Here is a 15,900-nt window from a genome sequence, read left to right as displayed (position 1 = left end):
CTCTGCCCGACTATCCCCTCCCTCCCCCACTACCCCCTTTCCCTCCACTCTACCCTCCTCCCCTCCTTCTTCCCCCTCCTCCCGCCCTCCCCTCCCCTCTTCCTCCCCTTCCCCGCCCTTCCCTCCCACTCCCCTCCCCCGTGCCTCTCTCCCCTCTCCCCTCCCCCGTGCCCCTCTCCCCTCCCCTGTCCCCCTTCCCTCCTCCCATCCCCGTCGTCCTCCACCCCCTCCCCACTTCACACTTCCCCCACCAGCTCTCCCACCCCCTCCCACTCCCCCTCCCTCACCCACACCCCCACCCTCTCCCCCTCCCCCTCCCAAACCCGTTCCCTTCCCAACCCTCTCCCCAATTCCTCCTTCACACCCTCCTCAACCCCCTTCACCTCCCCCCTCCCCAACCCACTCCACCTCCCCCTCCCCAACCCACTCCATCTCCCCCCTCCCCAACCCACTCCACCTCCCCAACCCCCTCCCCAACCCACTCCACCTCCCCCCTCCCCAACCCACTCCACCTCCCCAACCCCCTCCCCAACCCACTTCACCTCCCCAACCCACTCCACCTCCCCAACCCCCTCCACCTCCCCCCCTCAACCCACCACCTCTCCCCTCCCCAACCCACTCCACGTCCCCCTCCCCAACCCACTCCCACCACTCTGTCTCCCCTCCACCTCCCCACCCCCTCCAACTCCCCACACTCCCTCCCACTCCCACTCACCCTCCATCCCCACCCCCCCAAACACAACTACCCCTCCCGCTCCCCTTCCACACTCGTCCTCACCCTCACCCTCCCCGCTCCTTCTCTCCTCCCCTCCCCTCCTCGTCCCTCCTCCTCCAACTCCCTCCTCCCCTTCTCCTAGCCCCTCCTCCCCTGCTCCCCCTCTGACTCCCCTCCTCACCCTACCCATCCCCTCCATCCCCTCCCCCCTTCCATCCCCTGCCTCCTATTCCCTCCCCTCCACTGCCCCCTTCCATCCCATCCCTCCCCTCCTCCTCCCAGCCTTCTCCTCCCCTTCCCACCTCCTGCCCGTCCCCTCCCCACCCCATCACCCCCTTCCCCCTCCTCCCCTCTCCACCCCTTCCCCTCTCTTCCTCCCACTTCCTCCCTCTCCCTCCGCCTACCTTCTACTCCCTCCCCACCCCTCAACTCCCCAGCACTCCTCCCCTTCCTCCCTCCCTCACCCCCTCCTTCCCCTCATTCCTTCCTTCCCCCTCCCTCCCTACACACCCCCTCCCTGCTTACCCTCCCACGCTCCGTTCCACCTCTACTTCCCCCACCCCTTGCCTCCCACCAATCCCCTCCATGCCCTCACTGCCCTCCCCATAAACATCCCCTCCCTCATTCCCTACCCTCGTCCCTCCTCTCCCCCTCAGTCCCTCCCCTCACTGCTCCTTCCTCCTTTCACTCCCCCTCCCTCCCACCTCCTACCCTCCCTCACTCCTCCCCCTCCCTCTCTCCCTCATACCCCTCCCTCCCTTCCTCCCCTCCTCCTAACCACTCCTCCTCCACCCAGCCCCTCCCCCTGCCAATCCTGCTCCCCACTGCTCCACACCCCCACCACCACTCCCCCTCATCCTCCCCCTCCCCCTCCCACCCCTCCCTCGCCCCCTTCCCCCTCCGTCCCTACCACTCCCCACGTCCCTCGCTCCACACACCCCCTCCCGTCCCACCTCCCCACCTCTTCCCACACCCTTCCGCTCTCCCCTCCCCTTCCCCTCTCTTTCCCCCTCCCCTCCCCTACCTCTCCCCTCACCATCCCCACCTCCCCTCACATCCAGTCCCCACTCCACTCCCCTACCTCTCCCCTCCCCTTCATATCCCTCACCCCACTACCCCCTCCTTCCCCCCTCACTCCCAACACACTCATCCCTACTTACCCGCCCACCCTCACTCCCCCTCCACGTCCCCTCCCTCCGCTACCTGTCCCCCTTGCCCTCCCCTCCCTCCCATCCCCTATACCCCCACTTCCCCACTCAACACCCCACTTCCCCCTCACAACCCTCACCTCACTCCTCCCTCCCCATCACCCCCACACCCCCCTCCCTATCACCCCCCACTCCCCCCTCCCCTTCACCTCACCCCCCACCCTGTGTGTGTGTGTGTGTGTGTGTGTGTGTGTGTGTGTGTATATGTGTGTGTGTGTGTGTGTGTGTGTGTGTGTGTGTGTGTGTGTGTGTGTGGCTGTCTGTGTTTCGCAACTGTTAAGATTTTTTTTGGTACTTTAATGATAGAAAATATTTCATCATCACTGGGTCACCGTTTCCAGGAAAGTCTTTTCATGATGAAGAACGAAACTGATGAATGAAACAGAAAGGTAATCTGCAGAACTGCGTCCCAGTCTGCTGCGGAGCGGGAACCCACTGCAGTTCTTGCACAGGTCCGGGACATCCTTTCCCTGCACATATCCCCACTTGCATCGGTGTCAACTCCAGGATCTGCTGAAAGCGCCTCAGCTCATCAGAGCTCCCAGCACCGGGCTTTCAGTCAGCCCAGTGAGGTTCCGAGTCCGACCGACGTGCTGAGAGTGCCGGAGGGGGCTGCCACCGAGACCATCCGTACCACCAACGAACTGCAATCCCTCATCATCTGCAGGCGGAGGCTTCATCTACCAGTGAGTGAGACAGGTTCATGTCCATCTATTGAGTGCGAGTGAGGGTGTGTGTGAGCGTGTGGCTCTGTGTGTGCGTCAGTGTGTGGGTTTGTCTGTCTGTCTGAGGGTGTGTGTGTGTCTGAGGGTGTGTGTGAGGATGTGTCTATGTGTACTTGGGTGTGTGAGAGTGTGCCTGTGAGGGTGTGTGGGCTTGTCTGTCTGTGTGTGGGATTGTCTGTCTGAGGGTGTGGTGTGTGTGTGTGAGGATGTGTGTGAGGGTGTTTCTGTGTGTGTGTGTCTGTGTGGGGATGTGTATGTAAGGGTGTGTATCTGTGTGTGTGTGTCTGAGAGAGAGAGAGACACGAACTTGCGGGCGAGTTGAACAAACCAGCCCGTCACTTGTTTCACTGACCGACGGTAAACGCTCAATAACAATCTGCATCCCGTGGGTTTGTTGTAGTCAGCAGTGTTCATGTCATATTTAACATTATAATGCTGCTCTCAGTGGTGATTTGCCTGAATTTTATCAAACAAGTGGAAGCCTTTCTGAACTGCATTATCTTGTAGTGAACAATCGAGGCGCGGAGTAAAACAAAGTACCGTGATACACTGTGATGGCGGTCTGTTGGTTGATAAACGTGGAGAGAGTGACGGGTCGAGGAACAGTAATAACTGGTTTACGTCGATTACCTGAACACCAGATGCAAACAGGAACATTATTAGTTCCTGCCGTGTGCAGCAAACATTGGTTGAGGAGACCCCTGCCCCATTTCTCCACTCCTTTTAAACTCCCCAGGACCCCCATTTCCCGCGCTCCCTTGAAATTCACCGAGACCCCGTTTCCGCGCTTCCTCTCAACTCACCAGGTTCTCGATCCCCGCGATCCTTTTGAACTCTGTCAATTCACTGGAAAGTTTATGACACCATTGTGCAGCATCGAAAAAGAAGTGATTGTATTTGTGCCTTGGGTGGAGAAGCAATATCCAGTCATCCGGAAAATCCACATGTCCGGAGCCACCGAAATCCCGAGGATGCCGATTTACTAAAAGGTACTATAATTTTCTGCCCTGCAACATATCCATTCTACCTTGAATCAGAACAAGGTCACGTTGATGGATTGTTTGCACACACTGTTGCCTGCTCCGAACTCCACATTAGTTACAAAGCCCGTCCGGCTCTGACATCCAGACAATGTCATAAACCAACAGCGAATCAGGCGCCGGGAGTATAAAAGACCACCCTCCCCCCACAACCACCCCCCCCCCCCCCCCCCGCGTGTGTTCAGAGACGTGTGTCCCCTGTCCTCCACTTCAGCCGGAAACTCACCCTGGCGGTTGGCATTTGGGAATGGACAGGCTGAAACACGAGGCAGCTCCCACTACTGTCGGAAGCAGTTACTGCTTCGTTCCTTCTCCCAGGGAAGTGCTAAAGGCAGGGCTTCACCCTGACCAGTGGACCTTCACTTCATTGTACAGTAAGTCCGTGCAGTGACACAGTGATCGGAATGTTGCACAATAATTAGCTGCTTCTGATTGTATAAAGGTGTATATAAGGCTGGGTCGGGGGGAATGGGCTGTCAATCTCAATGAACCAATTTTAGTGATACCAACACTGGGTCTCACAGTATAAACAGGCCCTTTGGCCCACCACTTCTATGCCAGCCATAAATCAGCTATCAAAACCCCGCCCATTTCCCAGCACTCTGCTTGCATGATTTGACGATTCAAGTAGTCACCTAAATGCTGTGAGAGTCTCCGCCTCAGGCAGTGAGCGCCGGATTCCAACCATCCGCTGCTTGAGAACAATCTTCCTGATTTCCCCAGAAGACCTCTTCCTTCTGCCACGGAGAGAAAAAAGTTTCTCACTGTCCACCCTATCTCTGCCTCTCAGAATTTTGTGTGTCACTCAGACCCTCCTCCCTCCTCCTCCCCTCTTCCTTCCCTCCCCACTCTCCTCCCTCACCCCGCCTCCTGCCCCTCCATTCCCCCTCCCTCCCCCTCACCCCTCCCCCTCCCTCCTCTCACCCTCCACCCATCCCTCCCCTCCCTCTTCCCCTCCCTCCCCTCCCTTCTGCTCCTGCCTCTCCCTCCCCTACCCCCTCCCGCCAACTCCCGCCTCCCTCCCCTCCCACCCTCGCCTCCTCCTCCCACCCTCCCCACACCATACCCCCTCCGTCCTCCCTCCCACCCTCCCCTCTCACCCTCAATTCCCCTCTCCCTCTCCTTCCCCTCCCTCCCTGCCCCTCCACCTCCCTCACCAATACTTCCCCTCTCCTCCTCCTGCCCTCCCCTCTCCTACCCCTCCCTCCGTCCCTCCCACCCTCCCCTCTCCCCTCCCTCCCTCCCCTCCCCCACTCCCCATCCCTCTCCACCGCCCCACTCCCCATCCCTCTCCTCCCTCCCAACATCCACTCCCCCCTCCCCTTCCCCCTCTTGTCCCCTCCACACACCACTCCCATCCAAATACCCTCCCCTCCACCACTGCCCCTCCCTCCTCTCCACCTCACACGCTCCTCCCCTCCCCATGCCCCTCACCTTCTTCCTCTCCCCACTCCTCCTACCCCTCCTCCTCCACCCCCCTCCCCTCAATCCTCCCTCCTCCTTCCACTCCTACCCCCTCCTCCTCCCCTTCCTCCTCATCCCCTCCATCCCCTCCTCTCCTCCTCCCCACACCTCCTACCCCTCCTCCTCCACCCCTCCTCCCTTCAATCCTCCTCTCAATCTTCCACCTCCCTAATCCCTCCACTCCTACCCCCTTCTCCTCCCCTTCCTCCCCTTCCCCCTCACCACCGCCTCCCCTCATACTACCCCCACTCCTCATACTCCCCGTTCCTCCTCCCCCACTCCTTCTCCTCCCCTCCTTCCCCTCCCTCCCCTCCCTTCTCCCCCTCCCTCCCAGCCCACACCCTCCCTTCCCCCTCTCCCCTTCCCTCTGCCAAATCCTTCCTCCCGCCCCACCCTCCCCCTCCTTTCCTACCCCACTCCACCATCCGTCCCTCCCCACTCCCCTCCCTCGCACCATCCACTCCCCCTCCCCTCCACACACACCTCCGCTCCCACTCCCCCTCCATTCCACCTCCCCTGCCCCCTCCCTCCTCCGCCCCTCACGCTCCTCCCCTCCCATCCCTCTTCCCCTCCTTCCCGTCCCCATCCTCCTCCCCACTCCTCCTACCCACCCCCCTCCACCACTCTACCCCCTCCCCTCCATCCTCCCCTCCCCCTCCTCCCACTCCTCCTACCCACCCCCTCCTCTCCCACTCCTACCCCTTCCTGCTGCTCCCGCTCCCCTCTATCCCCTCCCTCACCCTTCCCTGCTCCATTCTCATCCTCCCCTCCTCCCCACTCCTCCTACCCCCTCCTCCTCTCACTCTACCCCCTCCCCTCCATCCTCCCCACCCCCTCCCCTCCTCCCCACTCCTCCTACCCACACCCCCTCCTCTACCTCCTCCCTCCTCCCCTCCGTCCTCCCGTCTGCTCCCCACCTCCCCTTTCCCTCCCCTCCTCCCCACTCCTCCTACAACCTCCCCTCCCCTTCTCCCCTCCCCTCCATCCCCTACCTCTCCCTCCCCCTTCCTTCTCCCCCACGCCCCCACTTCCTCCTTCTTCCTCCCCCACACCTCCTCCTCTCCTCCATCTCCTTCCTCCCCTCCTCTCTCCCTCCACTCCTCCCTCCTCTCTCCCTCTCCTCAACCTCTACCCCTCCTTCCCCTCCCCCTCTCCCCTTTCCCTCCCCCTCCCTGGACTCCCTGGGTCCTTGCTGTCAGTCACTGAGTGTGTGTGATTACACCGAGGCAGACCCTGTGCTGCCCTGGATCTCACCAATTAGCTGACCTCCTGCAGAAGGACGGTGCAGAAACAGACGGTGCGGTCCTGGGTGCCGGCGACGGGCGCCAGCGGGCAGCGGAAGATCCGAGCCCCGCGGCCCAAGAGGAAGACAGATGATTTTGGGGGCCATTGTTGAAATGGTCAGGCAGTTAAACCCTGCCATCTGCTGCGAGCAGGCGGAACTGCTGGAGCAACAGACGTGGGTGCAACACACAAAACGCTGGAGGAACTCAGCAGGTCAGGTAGTGTTGCGGAAGAGTATTAAATCACACGGACTCGGAAGGCATCTGCTTCAGAAATCTTTATTGTAGCACGATATCATGGAGAGCCCAGACTCCTGAAAGCGGAGTTTTGCAGCTCTGCCGGACCAAGAGATTACAACTTTTATTTATATTACAAGCGTACCTGACTACGAGCATCCAAGCACAAATAGTATCAGTGAGCAACCATGGGTTCAGCCCTAGTCTAGAGCTTTTAAAGGAACAAAGTACAATTCGATTGCCTCATCCTGCGTGGGACGTGACAGACAGGACACAGAAGCCTGAGGCAAAGTTCATCACCTTAATCCTAAATTATCAGCAAAACAAAAGTTAACCCTCTTGCTCCCCTCCTGCAGAAATTCGAGAACATTCCTCATTTTCTTTCACGTTTCTTCCACAGTTCCCTCCTTGTTGATCTTTTAGATCAACACACCTCATCCTCCTCTTCATACGGAGGAGTATACCCATCCGGGAAGGGACATTCGAGGCTGGGGTACACCTCCTCACCCAACTACCCTTCCGAACCACCAGGGGCAACATAGGGACCATCTTGGGGCTGCCTCCGTCTATAAATACCCTTTTGACTAATTGATTACACCACAGCCTTAATGCTGCACAACACCCTAGTACACATATCATTACCACTGTTATAATCTCATGGGTGATCCAGCTTCCTTAGCCAGAAAACCATCCCTCTATTACATTCCACCATTGTGTTCCCTCACTAAAAGTCCTAAATTGCTCCCCGATCTTCCTTCTCTCATTTATCTTTTCTCTAATGTGCCGGCTGGGATCAGTTATATTCTCTGAGGCATCGGGAATGTAGGTATAATGCTCCATTCCTATTAGGGCACATGTTCCTCCCCTTTCGGCCAATAATAAGACTAAGGCCATTCTATTTTGCGGGGCTACCATCCTGAGGGCGACCACTTCAGTGGTTAAATCCTTCACCTGTGTTTGTACCTCCCCTAATACACCTGCCGTCTCATTAGCTAGCTTCTCCAAAGCGGCTGCCATCTTAGTTATTTCCCTGGCTGCTCGGGCAGTCCCATACGCGGGAAAAAGTACCATGCAATACCTTTCAGATTCTGTTATAGCTCACTGCTGTCTTTTCCAATGGGGGTGAGCTGTTACATTTCTAAAGGTTCTTAATCGGGGTGTAAGATAGGCCAGGTAACAACACCCACTCCAGCCTTTATCTATAACCTTACGGGAGCCAGTGAGCCGTACCACTCCTTGCAGGATTTCATAACTCTCTCCTGGCAACCAAGGAAGTGCCCTATGTCCACTAATCCAATATGTACCATTCAAGGTCCGCAGAAGGGACGCTTCAGTGGCAGTGGTATTCGTTGTGCAGGAGGAATTTCCTAGTTGATAGGGGGCGCTTGAGTTACGATTACAGTAACATACAGTAACTGCAGGCCCTGGGAGAGGGATGACACTAACCCTGGGCAACAGTCCAGTCTCATTTTTAGGTGGGGACCGGTAGTGTCATCCCTCAAACCCACAGGGCCACTGATACCTATTTTTGGTACAGTTAACAATGCTGCTCTTCGTGGTACCGTCAAAGCAAATCATCACATTGGCCTCAGCCTTTGTGAGTGGAGACACCACCATAGGGGCCACATGGCTGTGCGGGGGCAGCTCCTCACAGACCCAGCAGGGCCCTTGTCCACTTTGTTCTGCATAAGAGTAGCAGAGGGACAAGAAGGTATGACAGGTCCGACCCTCATTCAGCATCACTCTCCCCAACATTAGTCCTAACAGAAGGTCCTTCATCTTTCAATTGGTGGTGCTGCTTGCACCTCGTAGCATGGTCCCAGTCCTCCTTTCCATTGACCTTTAGGGCCATTCGAGTGGTCAGCAGCACAGTGCAGGGTCCTTTCCACCTAGGAGAAAGGGATTCCTTGTTTAGTTCTTTTACATATACCATGTATCCTGGCTGAAACGCATGAGCCGGGCCATCTGCCCCCCACAGGAAGCTGGGCTTGCCTCACTCTCTCATGCAGTTCCGCGGCGGTTTTACACAGTGCTTGAGCATACGCCAGAGTTTGTTCATCGTTCCAAATCAAGGCCAACTTTTCAGTGGTTATAGGGTGCCGAATGCCTGTAGTCTTGGGGCGTCCCATGAGGGCTTCATGGGGAGTGACTCCTGTAGCCCTATTTTTCCTATTTCGCAAGGCCAACAATACTACAGGGAGAGCTTCCGGCCACAGCAAGTTATTATCTTGGCATACTTTGGACAGGGCATTTATAATTCCCGATTAATCCTTTCTACTATCCCGAATGACTGAGGTTGGTAAGGAATATGCAAGTTCCATTGAAACCCCATTGCCTGTACTAAATCTTTCACTATCCTACCAGTAAACTGAGTACCTCAGTCACTGTTTATTGCCATGGGTATTCCATATCTAGGTATATTTACCACCGTCCGAGCATCATCGTTTCGCGTGGGGTAGGCTTCTACCCATCGGGTGAACATGTCCACACCACAATTACCAACATATACTTATATCCCGAGGCTGAGGGTATATGTACAAAATCAATTTGCTAATTTTCAAAGGGCATTTTAGGCATCGGGAGGTGATCATACTTGGCTGCCCTCAGTCCTTGGTTATTTTGCTGACAGGATCAGACAGGATCGAGTGATTTCCTGTATGGTTGGGGTTACGCCGGGGGCGTACCATTATTGGTCAATTGCATGTTGCATCCCTCTTTTGCCCGTGTGTGCCTGTGCATGTACGAGGCGACACAGGGGCGTAAACAGCTTTCGTGGACATACCACCCGCCCATCTGGGTGAAACCAAAAACCATCCCTATAATGGCATCGTGTCTTCTCCCGTGTCCGTTCTTCCTGTGGACTAGAGTTTTGCTGTGCTACCTGTAATTCAGAAGACTATAAAACAGGGATGGGAGAGTTACTTGAGGCGCGGAGAGCTTGTAGAACTGGTTTCTGTGCGGTTGCCACCTTGTGGGCATTCTTCTGGGAAATCTCGCCCGCTGCATTGGTATGCGCTTTGCACTTAATAATAGCTAAATGCTTGGGCAACTGAATTGATTCAAGTAAGTTCAACACTAGCTGGGAATGTTCAATGGACTTTCCCCCCGATGTATTGGAACCCCTATTCTTCCATGTACCAGCCCAAAGGCGTAACGAGACTCCGTGTATATATTGGCCGTCTGATCCTTGGCCAGTATACAGGCACGTATGAGTGCAGAGAACTCTGCCGCCTGTGCTGAAGTCCCCGTTGGTACTGCATATGCTTCAACTGTTTGGTATAAATCAACGATGGCATACCCTGCCAGGAGCAAGTCATCCCTCGGCCTATGTGATGACCCATCTGTGAAAAGGATCAGGTCGGGATTTGGAAGAGGGTCCGTTCGCAAATCCACTCTGAGGAAAGTGGAATGCTGTACAACCGCAAGGCAGTCATGTTCGATCTCCTCCGTGGGCTCTGGGTGAGCACTCCAGTGGCGAACCCTCCTTTTTCACAGACGTGCAACTGGAATGGACGCCCATAAGTGGGAAGGCCCAACGCTGGGGCTGTCATTACTGCCGTTTTGAGAGCCTGGAAAGCATCATCTCGCTCAGGAGTCCACTCCACTTGCGCGGGTGCATCCTTAGCAGCGGCAGCCCGGAGGACAGCGTCATGCAGACGGTAATCGTGTATCTACTGCCGACAGTAGCCGACCATTCCCATAAAGGAAAGAATTTCCTTTTTTTGTTTGAGGCGGTGGTATTCGCAGGATGGCTTGTATTCCGTTCGGCCCTATCTCTCGTACTCCAGCCTTCAAAGAGAAACCAAGGTACTGCAACTGCGGCTGGCAGAATTGTAGCTTAGACTCTACACTCTGTGCCCGCGGCCAGCTAAAAACTGGAGCACAGTTATCGAGTCCTTTACGCATTCTGATAGGTTACTGGACGCTACTAGGATGTCATCGGCGTTCTGTAACAGAGTGGAGTTCCCTCCGAGCTGGCATTCGTCCAAGTCGTGCTTAACTGTTGCTGCGTACACGGCTGGATTTTCGGTGTAACCCTGGGGCAATCGAGTCCAAGTGTATTGCTGTCGCCAGTACGTAAAGGCGAACAGATATTGGCTTTCCGATTGGAGGGGGATGGAGAAAAACGTGGAACACAGGTCAACTACGGTATATACTGTAGCATCGGCAGGAATAGACGAGAGAATCACGTTGACGTCAGGCACCAATGGAGATATTGGAATCACAATTTTGTTAACGCCACTCACTGGGTCGTCCGATTTTAGGTATGGGTAGTATAGGTGTGTTACAGGGGCTAAAAGTGGGTTTAAGAACCCCTTGTTGGAGCAATGAATCTATCACCGGGGCTGTGCCTTCTTCTGCTTCTGGGGCCAATCGGTATTGTCTAACACATGGCAAGACGGCATTTTTCTTCAGTGTGACACAATGGTCCTTTGCACTGAGTACCCGGCCCACATGCGTCTTGTGCAAGGCCCATAATTTTGCATCTACCCCCTCTAATGCCAAGGGGTCTGCTGGACCTGGCGCCTCGGGTAGCTGCTGCCTCTGGATCTTTGCCCGATAGCAGGACGCAGCTCCTGACAAATAAGAAATTCCGGACAGGTATCCTCATCCCTCTTCTGGCCCGAACCACTCTAGGTCTTTACTCCGATTGCTGATTGCAATGGTTTTATCGCTGGACCTATCTGTTTCGCATGATTGGGCGGACGTCCAGCGATGGTTAAATGAGGTACGGAATCTGTCCCCTGGCGATATAGGGGCCTCTGTTTTGCGGTTAAGTTTACCGGAATACCCAGCCCTTCCGAAATAAAGACAGGGTTGCGGGTATATTTCATTCCCTTCAGAAGTGGATGCCCTCTTCCTGTACTCTGGGTCATCTTCTGTAGTATAGCAGGCAGTACAGTGCAATCAGGAATTATTCTGTACAACCTGCAGAATATACCCCAAAGTCTCACAGAGGTCCTCTTCTTTAGGACCTGCCTCAGTTGAATCAGCACTTCATGGAAAGGGTTACTCTTCAACTGCCAGCAGTATAGCACAGGCACCGGCGCGGTTTCAGGTTCAATGAGCAGGGAAGTCAGCTGATGTGCGCGGGGGGAGGGCACTTCCATATACATGCCCTGAGGGGTACAGTAAATAGTGGACCCCAATTTGCAAAGAGCTTGGCGTCCCAATAGAGGTAGGGGAGTGGTCTCGGAAACTATTAGAGTCTCTTCTATTCCACGATCACCGAGGGACAGAGTAACTTCTTCCGATAAGGGCTTGGTCAAGGGAACACCGGCCACTCCCAGAATTACTACCTTTCGCTGACAAAGGGGTCATCTGACTAAGGGGAGTACAGAGGACATGATAGCGCCGGTATCAACCAAGGCTCGCAGATGAGTGTCTCCAATCCCGAGGGTTACCATGGGTTACGTTTCGGAGTCGTGGGAAAGTGGTATTACTGTTCCCTGTACCACCACCCTCCATGGCACCCCCCCCACCCCCCCCCCCCCACCATTCTTGCGGGAAAAGGTTACCATAAAGAGAAGGAAGTCACTCCTCCCTTAGTTTGCTTGGCCTGTCCTGCCGGTTCCCTACAGGGGGCACTTCGACACTCCCGAGCCCAATGGCCCTACTTTTCCTACATATATCCTGAGACCTATCCCTTCTCTGACCTTGAGCATGGCTCCTCTTCCAATTTCTCCTGCCCTGCTCTTGTCAGTAAAATTTGCGGCCATGACATAGCCTGCCAATTTAGGTTTCTCATTTTAAAAGCCTGTGCCTGCTGGGGTAACATGCAATTGAGCAACGTTTGAACAGCCAGTGGGCCGTTTTCTTCCAAGGGGACCCCGGCATATTCCTCCCAGGTGTTCTGGAATCGGGCTCAAAAGTCAGGGGCTCCTTCATCCTTCTTTTGCAGACATCTGGTGACGTCTCTCAAATCCCCATGCCTCTGGGCAACTCTCGTCATGGCTTCTTTATCCCTGTGTTTTTTTTTAGTCAATGCTGTAGATATTCATTTCCTTGACGGACTAGAGTATCGTCGGTTCACTCATCTCCATTTTCCCCCGGCGGGACTTGGAGGGTGTCCCTCAGGGCGGCCCAAGAGCTCCCATATGAGTATCTCATTAATGTTCTCAGCTCTGCCGAAAGGGGCTTATAGATTTCACATATTTGCTCCAGCCAACTAAAAAACGCGGCTGGTCTTTTTACTGGGTTGGGAGCTTCCGCCACCATTGCTCGGGCCTCTGAGGAGGTCCAAGGCTTAAAGTGTTGGAACATCCCCTATCATAATCTTTGGGGCCATTTTCACTGAGTCAGCCGGCTACTGTCGAGCTGGTGGTTTTAGCCACTTTCATCCATTTTTCAAAACACCCCATCATATACTTAAAATCCCAATTAGGGTCCCCATTCCCATTTGCTACTTCATCCCACCAGGTTTGGAAAAGAGGAATCTTAACCACCCATACAGGTCACTGCCAAAGGTAACGGCATATCTGTCATCGCCGGTTTCCCGGATCACGGTGTCTGACGGCGACCCTGGAGGCACACGAGGATCTCCTACCTTCCGCCGAGCCTTATTTACCGTCTTCATTCTTTTTTTCTGTTTTCCTACTTACTTTTAAGGTCCCTTGTGATCTCACTTGTTGGGCCGGGCCCGCAGGAGCAGGAGTAGTCCCTCGACTGCTGGCACTTCCCATTGTCTGAAAAACAATACAGTTACGCCGCGCACTCAATGATTTCCTCAAAACCTGATCTACAGCGCTCACCGGTGGTTTTCAGATTTCCTCAGCAGATCCTCCGATCTTTAACCAATGGTAGCTACATATGTCGCCACACCAACCACACCCCCCCCCCCCCATTTCAGCTGAGGCATTTTTTTTCTCTCGGGCCGCCCCCCTTTCAGCTAGTGGCGCCCTTTGCGCGGAAAACAGGCCGTCCCCCTTTCAGCTAGGACACCAACTCTCCGAACTTGGGAAGTACCTTTCTCCGCCTGGGTTCTTCTCAGGGATCCTGCTAAATAGTGTCCGTCCAGTAGTTCTTCACCAACTTGGAAGGTGTTAGGACACTAAGAGGATCCCATCCTCGTCGCCAGTTGTTGCGGAAAAGTATTTAATCACACGGACTCGGAAAGCATCTTCTTCAGAAATCTTTATTGCAGCATCATATCCCGGAGAGCCCAGACTCCTAAAAGCGGAGTTCTGCAGCTCTGCCGACCAAGAGATTAAACCTTTACTTTTAACCTTTTAATATTTATATTAAAATATTTATTTATATTGGGGGTGGGAACGGAACTGAAGAGACTGGGAGAGAAGCGTATGGCTCTCAGATAGAGAAAGCTTGTAGACAGTACGAGGTAGGACAGGCAGGGGATAGAGAAGGGATGTGCTCAGACCGACGGTTTGAGATGTGTCTATTTTAATGCAAGGAGTACAGTGAAAAAGGCGGATGAGCTTAGAGCTTGGAGCTATGATGTGGTGGCCATTACAGAGACTTGGTCGGCTCAGCGACTGGAATGGTTACTTCAAGTGCCGGGTTTTAGATATTTCAGAGTGGACAGGGAGGGTGGCAAAAAAGGTGGGGGAGTGACACTGTTGATCAGAGATAGTGTCACGGCTGCAGAGAAGGCGGACGACATGGAGGGATTATCTACAGAGTGTCTGTGGGTGGAGGTTATGAACGGGAAGGGGTCAATAAATTTATTGTTTTTTTTATATAGGCCGCCCGATAGTAACAGGGATATAAGGGAGCAGATAGGGAAACAGATTCTGGAAAGGTGTGATAGTAACAGAGTTGTTGTGATGTGAGATTTTAGTTTGCCAAATATGGCTTGGCATCTCCATACGGCAAGGGGTTTAGATGGGGTCGAGTTCATTAAGTGTGTTCAGGTAGGTTTCCTGACACTATATGTAGATAAGCCTACAAGAGGAGAGGCTGCGCTTGATTTGGTATTGAGAAATGAACCTGGTCAGGTATCAGACCTCTCTGTTGGAGAGCATTTTGGAGATAGTGATCATAATTCTATACAATATCATTGGAGAGAGATAGAAACAGACAGATTAGAGAGGCATTTAATTGGAGTAAAGGGAATTATGAGGTTCTCAGACAGGAAATTGGAAGCTTAAAATTGGGAAGAGATGTTCTTAGGGAAAAATACAGAAGAAATGTGTCAAATGTTCAGGAGATATTTGTGTGGAGTTCTGCGTAGGTATGTTCCAATGAGACAGGGAGGTTACGATAGGATACAGGAACCGTGGTGTACAAAGGCTGTAATAAATCTAGTCAAAAAGAAAAGGAAAGGTTACACAAGGTTCAGTGAGCTCGGTAATGTTAGAGATCTGGAATAGTATAAGGCTAACAGGAAGGCGCTTAAGAAGGAGATGGGGAGAGCCAGAAGGGGACACGAGAAGGCCTTGGCAGGCAGGATTAAGGAAAACCCAAGACATTCTACAAGTATGTGAAGAGCAAGAGGATAAGACGTGAAAGAAAAGGACCTATCAAGGGTAACAGTGGGAAAGTGTGTATGGATCCGGAAGAAATGGCAGAGGTAATGAATACTTTATATCAGTATTCACTATGGAAAAAGATCTTGGTGATTGTAATGAGGACTTGCAGCAGGCTGAAAAGCTTGAGCATGTAGATATTAAGAAAGAGGATATGCTGGAGCTTTTGGAAAGCATCGTTGGATAAGTCACCGGGATTGGATGAGATGTACTCAAGGCTACTGTGGGAGGTGAGGGAGGAGATTGTGGAGCCTATGACGATGATCTTTGCATCATCAATGGGGATGGGAGGGGTTCCGGAGGATTGGAGGGTTGCGGACGTTGTTCCCTTATTCAAGAAAGGGAATAGAGATAGCTCAGGATATTATAGACCAGTGAGTCTTACATCAGTGGTTGGTAAGTTGATGGAGAAGATCCTGAGAGGCAGGATTAATGAACATTGGGAGAGGTATAGTATGATTAGGAATAGTCAGCATGGCTTTGTCAAGGGCAGGTCCTGCCTTACGAGCCTGTTTGAATTGTCTGAGGATGTGACTAAACGCATTGATGGAGGAGGAGCAGTAGATGTAATGTATATGGATTTCAGCAAGGCATTTGATAAGGCACCCCATGCAAGGCTTATTGAGAAAGTAAGGAGGCATGGGATCCAAGGGGTCATTGCTTTGTGGATCCAGAACTGGCTGCTCACAGAAGGCAAAGAGTAGTTGTTGACGGGTCATATTCTGCGTGGAAGTCGGTGACC

At 53.7% G+C, this 15,900-nt stretch overlaps 2 protein-coding genes across 3 annotated transcripts in view; both read left to right on the top strand.

The window, feature by feature from the left end:
• The window catches only part of LOC127585889 (uncharacterized), a 62,127-nt gene that overhangs the window by 26,401 nt on the left and 19,826 nt on the right, over positions 1–15,900 (top strand). The window contains exon 1 of one of the 2 annotated variants that reach the window (XM_052043603.1): positions 2,377–2,609. The exons of the other annotated variant lie outside the window; for it this stretch is intronic. The gene's annotated coding sequence lies outside the window, so the exon portion shown is untranslated. Of the gene's footprint in view, positions 1–2,376; positions 2,610–15,900 lie in introns of those variants that run through there. 2 annotated transcript variants of the gene reach the window in all.
• LOC127585959 (uncharacterized) overlaps positions 15,472–15,900 on the top strand; it is a 38,865-nt gene continuing 38,436 nt past the window's right edge. The window contains exon 1 of the mRNA XM_052043715.1: positions 15,472–15,554. The gene's annotated coding sequence lies outside the window, so the exon portion shown is untranslated. The remainder of the gene's footprint in view (positions 15,555–15,900) is intronic.

Source organism: Pristis pectinata, chromosome 34, assembly GCF_009764475.1.
Source record: "Pristis pectinata isolate sPriPec2 chromosome 34, sPriPec2.1.pri, whole genome shotgun sequence".
Taxonomy (NCBI): domain Eukaryota; kingdom Metazoa; phylum Chordata; class Chondrichthyes; order Rhinopristiformes; family Pristidae; genus Pristis; species Pristis pectinata.
This window is presented reverse-complemented; position numbering and strand designations above follow the sequence as displayed.